This window comes from Thermobia domestica, chromosome 10 (assembly GCF_964235325.1).
Source record: "Thermobia domestica chromosome 10, izTheDome1.hap1.1, whole genome shotgun sequence".
NCBI lineage: Eukaryota > Metazoa > Arthropoda > Insecta > Zygentoma > Lepismatidae > Thermobia > Thermobia domestica.
This window is the reverse complement of record NC_137463.1, coordinates 114,376,885-114,387,322: the sequence shown is the minus strand read 5'-3', so window position 1 is coordinate 114,387,322 and position 10,438 is coordinate 114,376,885.

Below are 10,438 nucleotides of genomic sequence, written 5' to 3'. Positions count from 1 at the left end.
CTATGGCATTTTACATTTACAGTTCTTATAATATGGTTTTCTAATCAAATTTGAAACGAAAACACTTGAATAAAGAATTACTTTTAAAAAATGTTCTCAGTCTCCGGGTAAGTTAGAAAGAAAATTAAAAAATCAAATATGACTTTCTCCGTGTCTTGAAAACACGATTAACAAATTATTTATCAAACTTTTGGACTATTGTGTTCGCTACTTTAGGTTTATTTTGTGTAAAGTGGTTTTGTGTTCCACAGCCAGATACTATAGAATTTGTGACAAATAATTGGAAATTACATTTCTTGCAACATGTTGTATTTTCCTGTTTCGCCTATTTCAGTTTCGCCGAATGTCTTTGCCTACTTAATTATCGCACACCTGTGCAGGTGGCTATGTTCGACGCATCAGCACTTCCTGTTATCCCAAAAACTAGTTAAAGGGAATGTATACCACAACGGAGGGTCATGAAGTGGCTCCGCTGAGATTCGAAGGAGACAATTGTGTTTGCATTTGATATGTTATAATAACTAGACGTGCCACCGGGCGGGATATCGTGAGTTACAATATATTTTTTAGTGTAAAAGCTACAAAACTACCAGAATAGTTGGAACCGAGTAATTTGTTCGGAAACGGTTGGATAAGTGGAACACTCGGCGAACACGAATCCCACCATTTTCAAGGGCACACAGTTTGAGGTAAAATAGTATGTCCCAGGGTCCCCCACGGGGTCCCAGACGGGGTTCAACTCAAAAGTTTCAAATAACAAGGAGGGTTAAGTAGCATATCATTTGAAAGCTGTTGTTATATGAAAGAAGATGGAGCAAGTCTCGATTCTCTACGATAATCTTGTGGAACATGGCGCCGGGTTAAAGTATAAACAAAAAATTAATTGAAAAGTCAATTGTTACTCCTATAAATTGGAAACGGTGAGGCAAATGTGAAAACATGAAAGGACGTGTGGCATTATTTGTAAAGTGTGGCATTATGTTCAAACGATTTAAGTTGAAACGTCTTGTCCCAGGACCCCCACAGGATCCCAGGTGAGGTCCAATTCAAAAGTTTCAAATGGCAAGGGAGGTTAAGTAGCACATCGTTTTAAAGCTGTTGTTAAATGAAAGAAGATGGAGCAAGTCTCGATTCTCTACGATAATCTTGTGGAACATGGCGGCGGGTTAAAGTATAAACACAAACCAAATTGAAAGGTCTATGGCTACTTTGAATCCAAGATGGCCGCTTAAAACCTATGCCATTCATAACAGTACAAATCTAAATCTCTTTCTTTTTAAAATTATGTATTTAGAAACAATAGGAATACTAAATAACAACTGAATTTCGATCCACTTCAACTATTATTTCATTCCGTAACAACACATATATGTTTTGTTCCTAATGTACGTTCGTCACGGTTCTCTCGATATCATTTGTGTTAAGATAATGCATAGGCGCCGACTTGAAGAAAATATTGGGGGGGGGGGGCAAACAATGAACATAATCATATTCAGCCGTTTTCTATCAACTGTTTGATGAAGCCCTTCTTCTTCCCCCCTCCAAGTTCTCGGTCCGATATTCCGCTTCATCCTCTCCTTCCTCGACTGGATTATATTGGAGGGGCGAGGACCCCACCTTTAAATATTGGGGGGTGCCAAAAGTGTCCTGCCCCCCTAAAGTCGGCGCCTATGATATAATGAATATGTGATGAACACACAACTCTGATTTCCTATTCATACTGCTAAACAAAAGTCCAATATTTTATCATACGGATAGCGATGAAGCGTCCATATCTCAGCAAATTGATTTCCTGGCGATGAGAACGGTCTCTTCAATGCATTCCTATCTTAGGTTTGCAGTTTCGTTGATTTTTTTCAATCTTCTGCTCTGTCTGTTTCCCGGCTAATGTTGAAAGCCGATTTAATGAAGTAAGAAAAGTAATCGTTTCTATGCAATGAAAATTAATTTGGAATAGTTGAGTTTTTCTCCGATTATTTCCTTTTACTCGGTCTTATTTATTTTTGCTTTCTTTCTATAAATTACAAATTAGATGAGTTTTACGATATTGTAACGTATTCGTGATGGTTACATTTGTATGCCATTCGTTGGTTTGATCGCAATATTTCAAGCAATAACAAATATATATATATATATATATATATATATATATATATATATATATATATATATATATATATATATAATAAACGTTCACTTGCAAGATTGGCGAGCAGTACCAAACCAACGTGTAAATCATTTCAGTACATCGAGCTGCGCCAAACTTTGTTTGTTTGGTCACAATATTCCAAAAAATAGCATATTTATATACAAACTCATTTTTCACGCTGTCACCCATATTGGATTGCAGGTGTTATTCTTTATATTTTGTGGATATCTACTATTGACCATAAACGTAAATATCACATTTCGCTTTTCCAACATCACTGTTTAAAGTTGACATGCATCCAATACATAGTGCGGCATTTTGAACTCAAGATGTCGCGTTTTTGAACATTTCGTATCTTTTCGTCACCTAATGATCAACGTTCATGCCAAATTTGGTTTTCCTACGTTCAACAGTCTGGTATGCCTATCCTCTCGGCATAGGTTTTAAGCGGCCATCTTGGATTTAAGGTGGCCATAGATTTTTCAATTAAGCTTTTCTTTTCATTTTGACCCGCCGCCAACTTGCACAGGGTTGTCGTAGAAAGTCAAGACTTGCTCCAACTTCTTTCATTTAACAACACCTTTCACACGATGTGCTAATTAACTCTCCGTGCCATTTGAAACTTTTCAGTTGGACCTTACCTGAGACCTTGTGGGGGTCTTGGGACAAGACGTTTCAACTTAAATCGATGCTCCACCTGCACACTTGTATATACAGAGAGACGTTGGTGTTTAAGTAAAATTGATTGTGTTAACCTGTACACGCCTGCGCGATGGAAGATTACCCTGTCCACGAGCTGGCAGATATGCAACTCATTTATGGAGTAGCAAAGGGCAATAGCCCAGAAGTGAGGCGTTTATATCGTGACCGTCGCCCTCAAAAGAGAGTAACTTGTATTTTTCCACGCCTCCATATTCGACTTCGAGAGAGGGGTCCCTTCGGTTTCTCGTACGTGAAATCGGAGGAAATAGCCCCATATGGAAAGCTGAACTTGAAGACAGCGTACGTCGAATGATCAAAACCGTCTTGAAACTATCATGTGTATAGCGTAAAAACCCACATGCAACTCTAGTAAACGATCAGCAGCAGAAATTTGGTGTGGTGTGGTGGATAATTTTGTGGTAGGATCTTATTTATTATCGGTCTGCCTGTGTGGGAGTACGTATCTTTTATTTTTACGTAATTTTCTCCAAAAAATTGATAGAACATGTGCCCTTGAACATAAGACAGCGGATGTGATTTCAGTATGATAGTACACCTGCACATTTTGACAGGAATATGCAGACTTACCTAAATGAAACATTCCCAGATTGGGAGAGAAAAACCTGTGTTATGACAACCTCGTTCATTCTACCTCACGCTGCTTGATTTTTTATTTCGGGGATACGTATGAAACTCCGGCCACGACAGTCGAAGAACTTGTAGCTCGATGTAATATAGCTGCGGCAATCATCTACGAAATTTCAGATGTGCTTGATCACACGCGGAAAAATTTGCTTCGCCGATGTCATCTTTGCAATGCGGTCAACGGTCGACAATATCAGACTGTGAACTGTTATTCTTCATAGCTGTCTCGTGTACATATACTGCATTGCACAAATACTGTACAAGGTACCTCTGAGTATTTCAGTTATCCTACCTTCTCCGAAACAGAATAAATCGATAATTTGAAATTGTATTTCTTTCTTTCCTTGTGCAACACGCGCAAAACCTTGAGTATCGTCGAGTTTCATTCCTTCTGTACTCGTAGTTATTATCTTCCACGAATTTACGCATTACGGGGAGGAAATCTTTTAATCTAGCTTACTTTGGCTCAAATTATATTCACATAATTTGTGGGAATCACTGTTGTTATGTGAAGAATCCCTTATACTCTAGTTCATCGTACATGATCTTTTGCCCCTGACTGTCTTATGCACAGTCGTTATAAACCTACTCTGGATCAAAGTTATTTTTTTCTCATTTTTACACACTCTTAAGTTGAACAAGAAGCCGCTGATTGATCATCCGTTACCATTGGCATAGAAGTTATAATTATGATAAGCTAAAGACTTCGTTTCATTTAAATTCTTCTTCCGAGTCCAGGAATCACCTCTAGACGTTCATTACATTAATGAAGTTACACACTATATATATAATGATAAAAAATAATACCGATATTAGTGTCGATGAAATAGTATTTGGAGTCACTCAGACGAACAGTAACACTCCCGATGCAGTTTAAATCCATACTCAGATTCCATTGCCCTTTATGCTCAAAATGAAACTATTCTCCCCGTGCGAAGAACGGGTATTCTGTTAATAATTTATTATTAAACATCACACCATAAAATACAAATTGTATCACGTAATGTACACGTTATACTGTTACTTGCTTAATGTATAAATGGAGGATGAAGGACTATTATTGGATCAAAAGATCCAATATATTTCAGACAATAAATTTCTTGTAGGCTTTATATCTGGAGAACAACATATAGTGTACCCAAACCTAAACTATGACTGAACTCAGTATGATGTGCTTAGTGCCTGGATAAAACGAAAGCTCGATTTAGGGGCCATTCAAAAATTCTGTTGCCCTTGATCCAAAAAATCTAATATATTTCATTCAATAAAAAAAAAAAAAATCTTGTACGTCTTATATCTGAAGAACTACATATAGTGCAGCCAAACCAAAACTATCACTTAACTCAGCATGATGTGCTTATTCCGAAAGTAATACGAAACCTTGATTTAGGGACCGTCCAAACGTTTGTAGCCCCTGATCCAAAAAGTCCAATATATTTCATTAAATCAATAATTTTATTGTATGTCTTATACATGGAGAACTACATATAGTGTAACCCAACCCAAGATATCACTTAACTCAGTGTGATATGCTTATTGCGTAAAAAATATGAAAAGTCGATTTAGGGACCGTCCAAAAATTTTGTGGCCCGTTATAAAAAAAATCCAAAATATTTAATTAATCGAAATTTTTCTTGTACTCCTTATTCCTGGAGAACTACATATCTGGAGAAAACTCGATTTAGAGACCGTTCGAATATTTTATGGTAACTGATCCAAAAATTAATATTAGCCAAGATCATAATACTTTGATGATTTTTTAGATCATTCCTAAAATTCTTGTTTTTATTCAATCTTTCTTTTACACAGTATCACTCTCTTTGTTCTCAATTTGAAATTTATCAAGCAATTATAAAGCATTGCTTATTATCCAATTTGTATTCGGTGTAGAGCTTCAATTTTCTCAAAGTTTCAAATAAGATAATAAAATATGATTTACTATCGGAATTCGTGTCAGGTATTATTATTACTTTTATTGGTGTTTTCCTTTCTTTCAATTGTTAAAACAAGAAACTACCTTGCACTGTCATAAAATATGTGCTCTTTTGCAATAGCATAATAAGTGCTCATATAATTTTGAACTTTAAAATTAAGGATTGAATCAGTACAAGAAGTACAATTTGGATAACAAATGACTTATAATTGATGTTTAGTGGCGTACTGAAGTAAAGGGATTAAGGACTTTGAAACCCCCCTTGAGCAAGGTATTATGCAAAATTAAGCACGTTTATCATATTAGCACGTTTATATATATAAACACTTGATATTATATAAACTTGTGTTCCTAAAGCCCCTGAACCCCCTAAACATTTGCGTAGAGTACTGATTGTGTTTCTCTTATTATTTTAACCGTTTTATGCTTTGAACGAAATTTGAAGTGCAGGAACCCTGTGAAGGTGACCACCTTTACTATAAAAATTTCTTTAATGGTTCTTAGTTTTTCTTCAAAACAATCAATAACGAACGAAAAATAAATGATTGAGTTTGATTTTAAATCGAAATTTGAAATACCACCAAAAAGTTGGCCCACCCAACCTTATTTTGTAAATGACTCTTAATAATTTTCAAAACAAACTATTTCCTCTTCAAACCAATCAATAAGAAAGGAAAACATGTTATTAGCTTCAGTATTGAATCGATATTTAAAAGCAGAAAAAACAGTATGAAGTTGACCACCAAATGTATCCTGGAAATAGATATATTTTACTGGTTGTTTTGAAACAAGTGATTTTTCTTCAAAAAAAGCAAACCACCCCGAAACAAATCACCTTCATCAACATTATTTCTTAATTATATTCTTATGTTTTTCGAATCAAATTACTTTTCTTCCAAACAAGCAACAACAAATCCATATCAAACGATTGATTTTGGTCTTGAATCGAAATTTGTAAGTAAAGGAATCAGATTGAATTTGATCACATTCTAAATTTATTTTGTAAATCTCTTTCTCTATTTTTTCGAAACAAGCGATTTGCTCTTAAAAACAACCAATAAGAAACGCTTGGCTTCGGTTTTGATTCGAGACTTTAAAGTGGAGCCAATATGAAATTCCATCACCCATTTCTCTTGAAAAGACTCTTTATGTTTTTCGAAACAGACTATTCTTTTTCAAAATAATTAGTAGCATACGCATATCAAACAATTGATTTTGATTTTCAATCAAAATTTTAAGTGGAGGAACAAGGGTAAATTTGGCCATATACCAACTTTATTTTGTAAACATCTCTTTATGTTTTAAGAAAGATACGATTTTTACTATTTTTCTTCAAAAAAGTCAATAACAAACAAAAAACAAACGATTGGCTTCCGATTTCAATTCGACATTTGAAAGGAGGCAACTTGACATAGGTGCATTGCTTCGCTTAAAAAAAAAAAATCCAAACGCAAATTCTAAGCCTACAGTTTTAAAATTGCAGTTACATGTAAATACTTCAACTTAGTATACATAAAAAATTACAGCATTATAAAAATATCAGACAAATAATATTATTTATTCGGTATTGAAAACCTCGAATCAACTATTGGAGTTATTTAGCGTATTTTTTTTAATGTCACAAAATTAAAGGTGTATTTATTACGGCATGGATATATTACGCACAATATTTTTATACAATTTGTATATATATATATTTGGTCTAGGAATTAATTCGTGCGGGTGGACAAGAGATGGCGCAACGAACGGAGCGTCCCACAGTTCCGTGTATCCACACATGTGTTGCAAACCCCTGTCATCGCGTATCGTTCGTAGTATAGGGCAGTGGATTAAAGCGTCAACAACACCAGTTTGTAGTTAAGTGAACATGGCGCAATTTGTGCCTGATAAAGTGTTTTTGCGGGGTGTCCTGCTGCATTACTTTAACATGCAGAAAAGTGCGACTGAAAGTCATCGTATTTTGGTGGAAGTGTATGGTGACCATGCTCTAGCTGAGCGAACGTGTCAGAAGTGGTTTGCACGGTTTAGAAGTGGTGATTTCGGCTTGGCAGACCAAGAGCGAGCTGGACAGCCAAAAAAATTTCAAGACGAAGAATTGACAGCATTGCTCGAGCAGGATTCGTGTCAAACGCAGGAACAACTTGCAGCAGCATTACGCGTTGATCAAACAACAGTCTCCAAACGCTTGAAAGCCATGGGAATGATTCAAAAGATGTCACATTGGGTTCCACATGAATTGAAAGACAGAGACGTTGAAAGACGAAAAACCATTTGCGAATTGCTGCTTCAACGACAGAGCAGAAAGGGGTTTCTGCATCGAATTATTACGGGTGATGAGAAGTGGATCCATTACGAGAACCCTAAACGAAAAAAGGCCTGGGTGAAACCAGGTGATCCAGGTCCATCACAACCAAAACGAGATATTCACTGTGCAAAGGTTATGCTGTGCATATGGTGGGATATGAAAGGTGTGGTGTACTATGAGCTGCTGCAACCGGGTGAAACTATGAATGGAGAACGTTATCGACGACAATTAATGCGTTTGAAGCAAGCTCTGGCCAGAACACGACCAGAATGGGAGAACAGACATGATAAACTTATTGTTCAACATGATAACGCTCGCCCACATGTTGCAAAACCGGTCGAAACCTATTTAGAAAATGTCGGATGGGAAGTTTTACCCCACCCGCCGTATTCACCAGATGTTGCTCCTTCGAACTACTACTTGTTCGATTGCATGAACAACGATTTGATTGGACAGCGGTTTACTTCTTCAGAAGATATCGAAACATGGGTCTCTGACTGGATCGCTTCCAAGGATGAGGACTTCTTTCGCCACTGAATCCGTACATTGCCTGACAGATGGGCGAAAGTGGTGGCTAGCGATGGACAATATTTTTCTTAAGGTATTTATATATTTTGTGTTTGTACTACAGCTTCAATGTGTGCGTACCAACCGCACGAATTAATTCCTAGACCAAATATATATATATATATATAATTTTTTTAAAAATAGACCATTTAGAATTATTTATCCTTACAATTTTTTATATCCACAAATTCAAGGTGAGGGATATGCGATATTGATATTTTCAGAAAGTGTTGACCACCCTACAGAATGTCGATCCTGTGCCGTTTCAGTCCTGTGCCGTGTCGATCCTGTGCCGTTTCGGTCCTATGCCGTGTCGGCCCTGTGCCGTTTCGGTCCTATGCCGTGTCGATCCTACGCCGTTTCGTTCCTATGCCGTTTCGATCGTATGACGGTTCTCTCCTATATATCCTTGAGAAAATAATTGTTACTTAATATTGCGTAATTATAAAATAATGTATTTTTTATTATTTCGATCGTATGAAAGTTCTGCTGTCGATCCTATGCCGTGTCGATCCTGTGCCGTGTCGATCCTATGCCGTGTCGATCCTATGCCGTGTCGATCCTACGCCGTGTCGGTCCTGTGCATGTAACCCGCTTGAGCGACGGGGGATAAACAGCCTCGCTGCTGACGATCTCATTAAACTCACCAATCAATGAAAGTCCCTATGGAGCACGTTATGGAAGACGAGAACGGAATTAACAGTGAGAGAACAGCTTGTCAAAGAATATAAGCAAGAACAAATTAAAATGATACCGTAAGACGAGATTACTTTGCACAAAATACGAAACGAGTTGCACAGTCCTCTGTCGGTAAAACCATGAACTGTAAAGAGAAAGCTTCAACTGCCACTGCACTTTGTACAAGTACAGTGTATTTTGACTATAATGTTGGCGGTTAACTTCAGTTCTAATTACTTGGAGGGTTCATTGTTGTAGAGGTATGTAAAGCAGTCTGTTTGACCGCCAAAACTTGAAAGATATCACTTACAAGAATTTCCGTCATGGTTAAGTCAGTTTCGTAAAATACTACTGTGTATAATGAGACTTTGAAGCAAAGCAATAGTTGAAATTGAAATGTGAAACGTTTTGAAGTGAACATTTTATATATATAGAGAGAGAGAAAGAAAAGCGTCTACAGCCTCTAATCGGGATCGGGGTTATTTTGCACCGGTCCACAGTAACTCATTAGATAGGAAATTACTATTGCAGGTACCTCCTGCCTTCTAATTTAAGGTATATTTCCTATTTATGTAGATGCCGGAATGGATTTCTTGTTGGAAAATAAATTACGAACAGTGGCGGATCAAGAAAAATAGTTTGCGCGGAGCTTCACTCAGAAAAGTTTTCTTTTTCTTTTTTTAGAAATCATTACACTGCTTTTTTAGGGGGGGGGGCTTGAAGCTTATACGCATAGGAATGACCAACATTAGATTTTAAAAAATTATGCAATTTGGGTGGGCTTCAGCCTGAAAGCCCCAAACCCCGTAAATCTTCCACTGATTACGTTTAGAATTATATTCTTGTACATAAAGAGTAACCAAGGCAAATCAGTTCACGGGATTTTTTTTTTTTTCTGTTCCTGAGTTAGCATTTTTGTGAGACATATGTTAAACTATCAGAACGTAGTTCCTTTGCCGGTACCAGAAAATACGTAATTTTCTTTACAAATATCGGTAATTCATACTAAGTACTGATACCGGTACTATCATTGTAATGTCAATATTTATAGACTGCACGCAGCTTTGTGTAGGAAGTGAAATTTATAAATACTGAAGGGAAAATATTGCACAGAAACATTATGTTCATATGTTGAACATGCATTTTTGTATGTTGTGCAAAGTATCCCCACCTGTGGGGTAACTTTGCACCAGTTTATGTTTCAATAACTATGGTCATATTGGATGTTTACTAATTCACTTGCAAGAATATTTTCCTTATATATCTAGCTATTATACGTTTAAAATACAGTGTTCTAAATCATTGCGTTTGTAAGTTACATGCTATTTTCTTTAAAATTCCTTAAATCTGGTGCAAACTCTTACGGTATGGGCAAGTGAAAAGACTCAAACACGGAAAGGTTCCAATAGAGACGTTGGAAAAAGGAATTAAAGGAAAACTAACAGAAGAAAACAAAGAA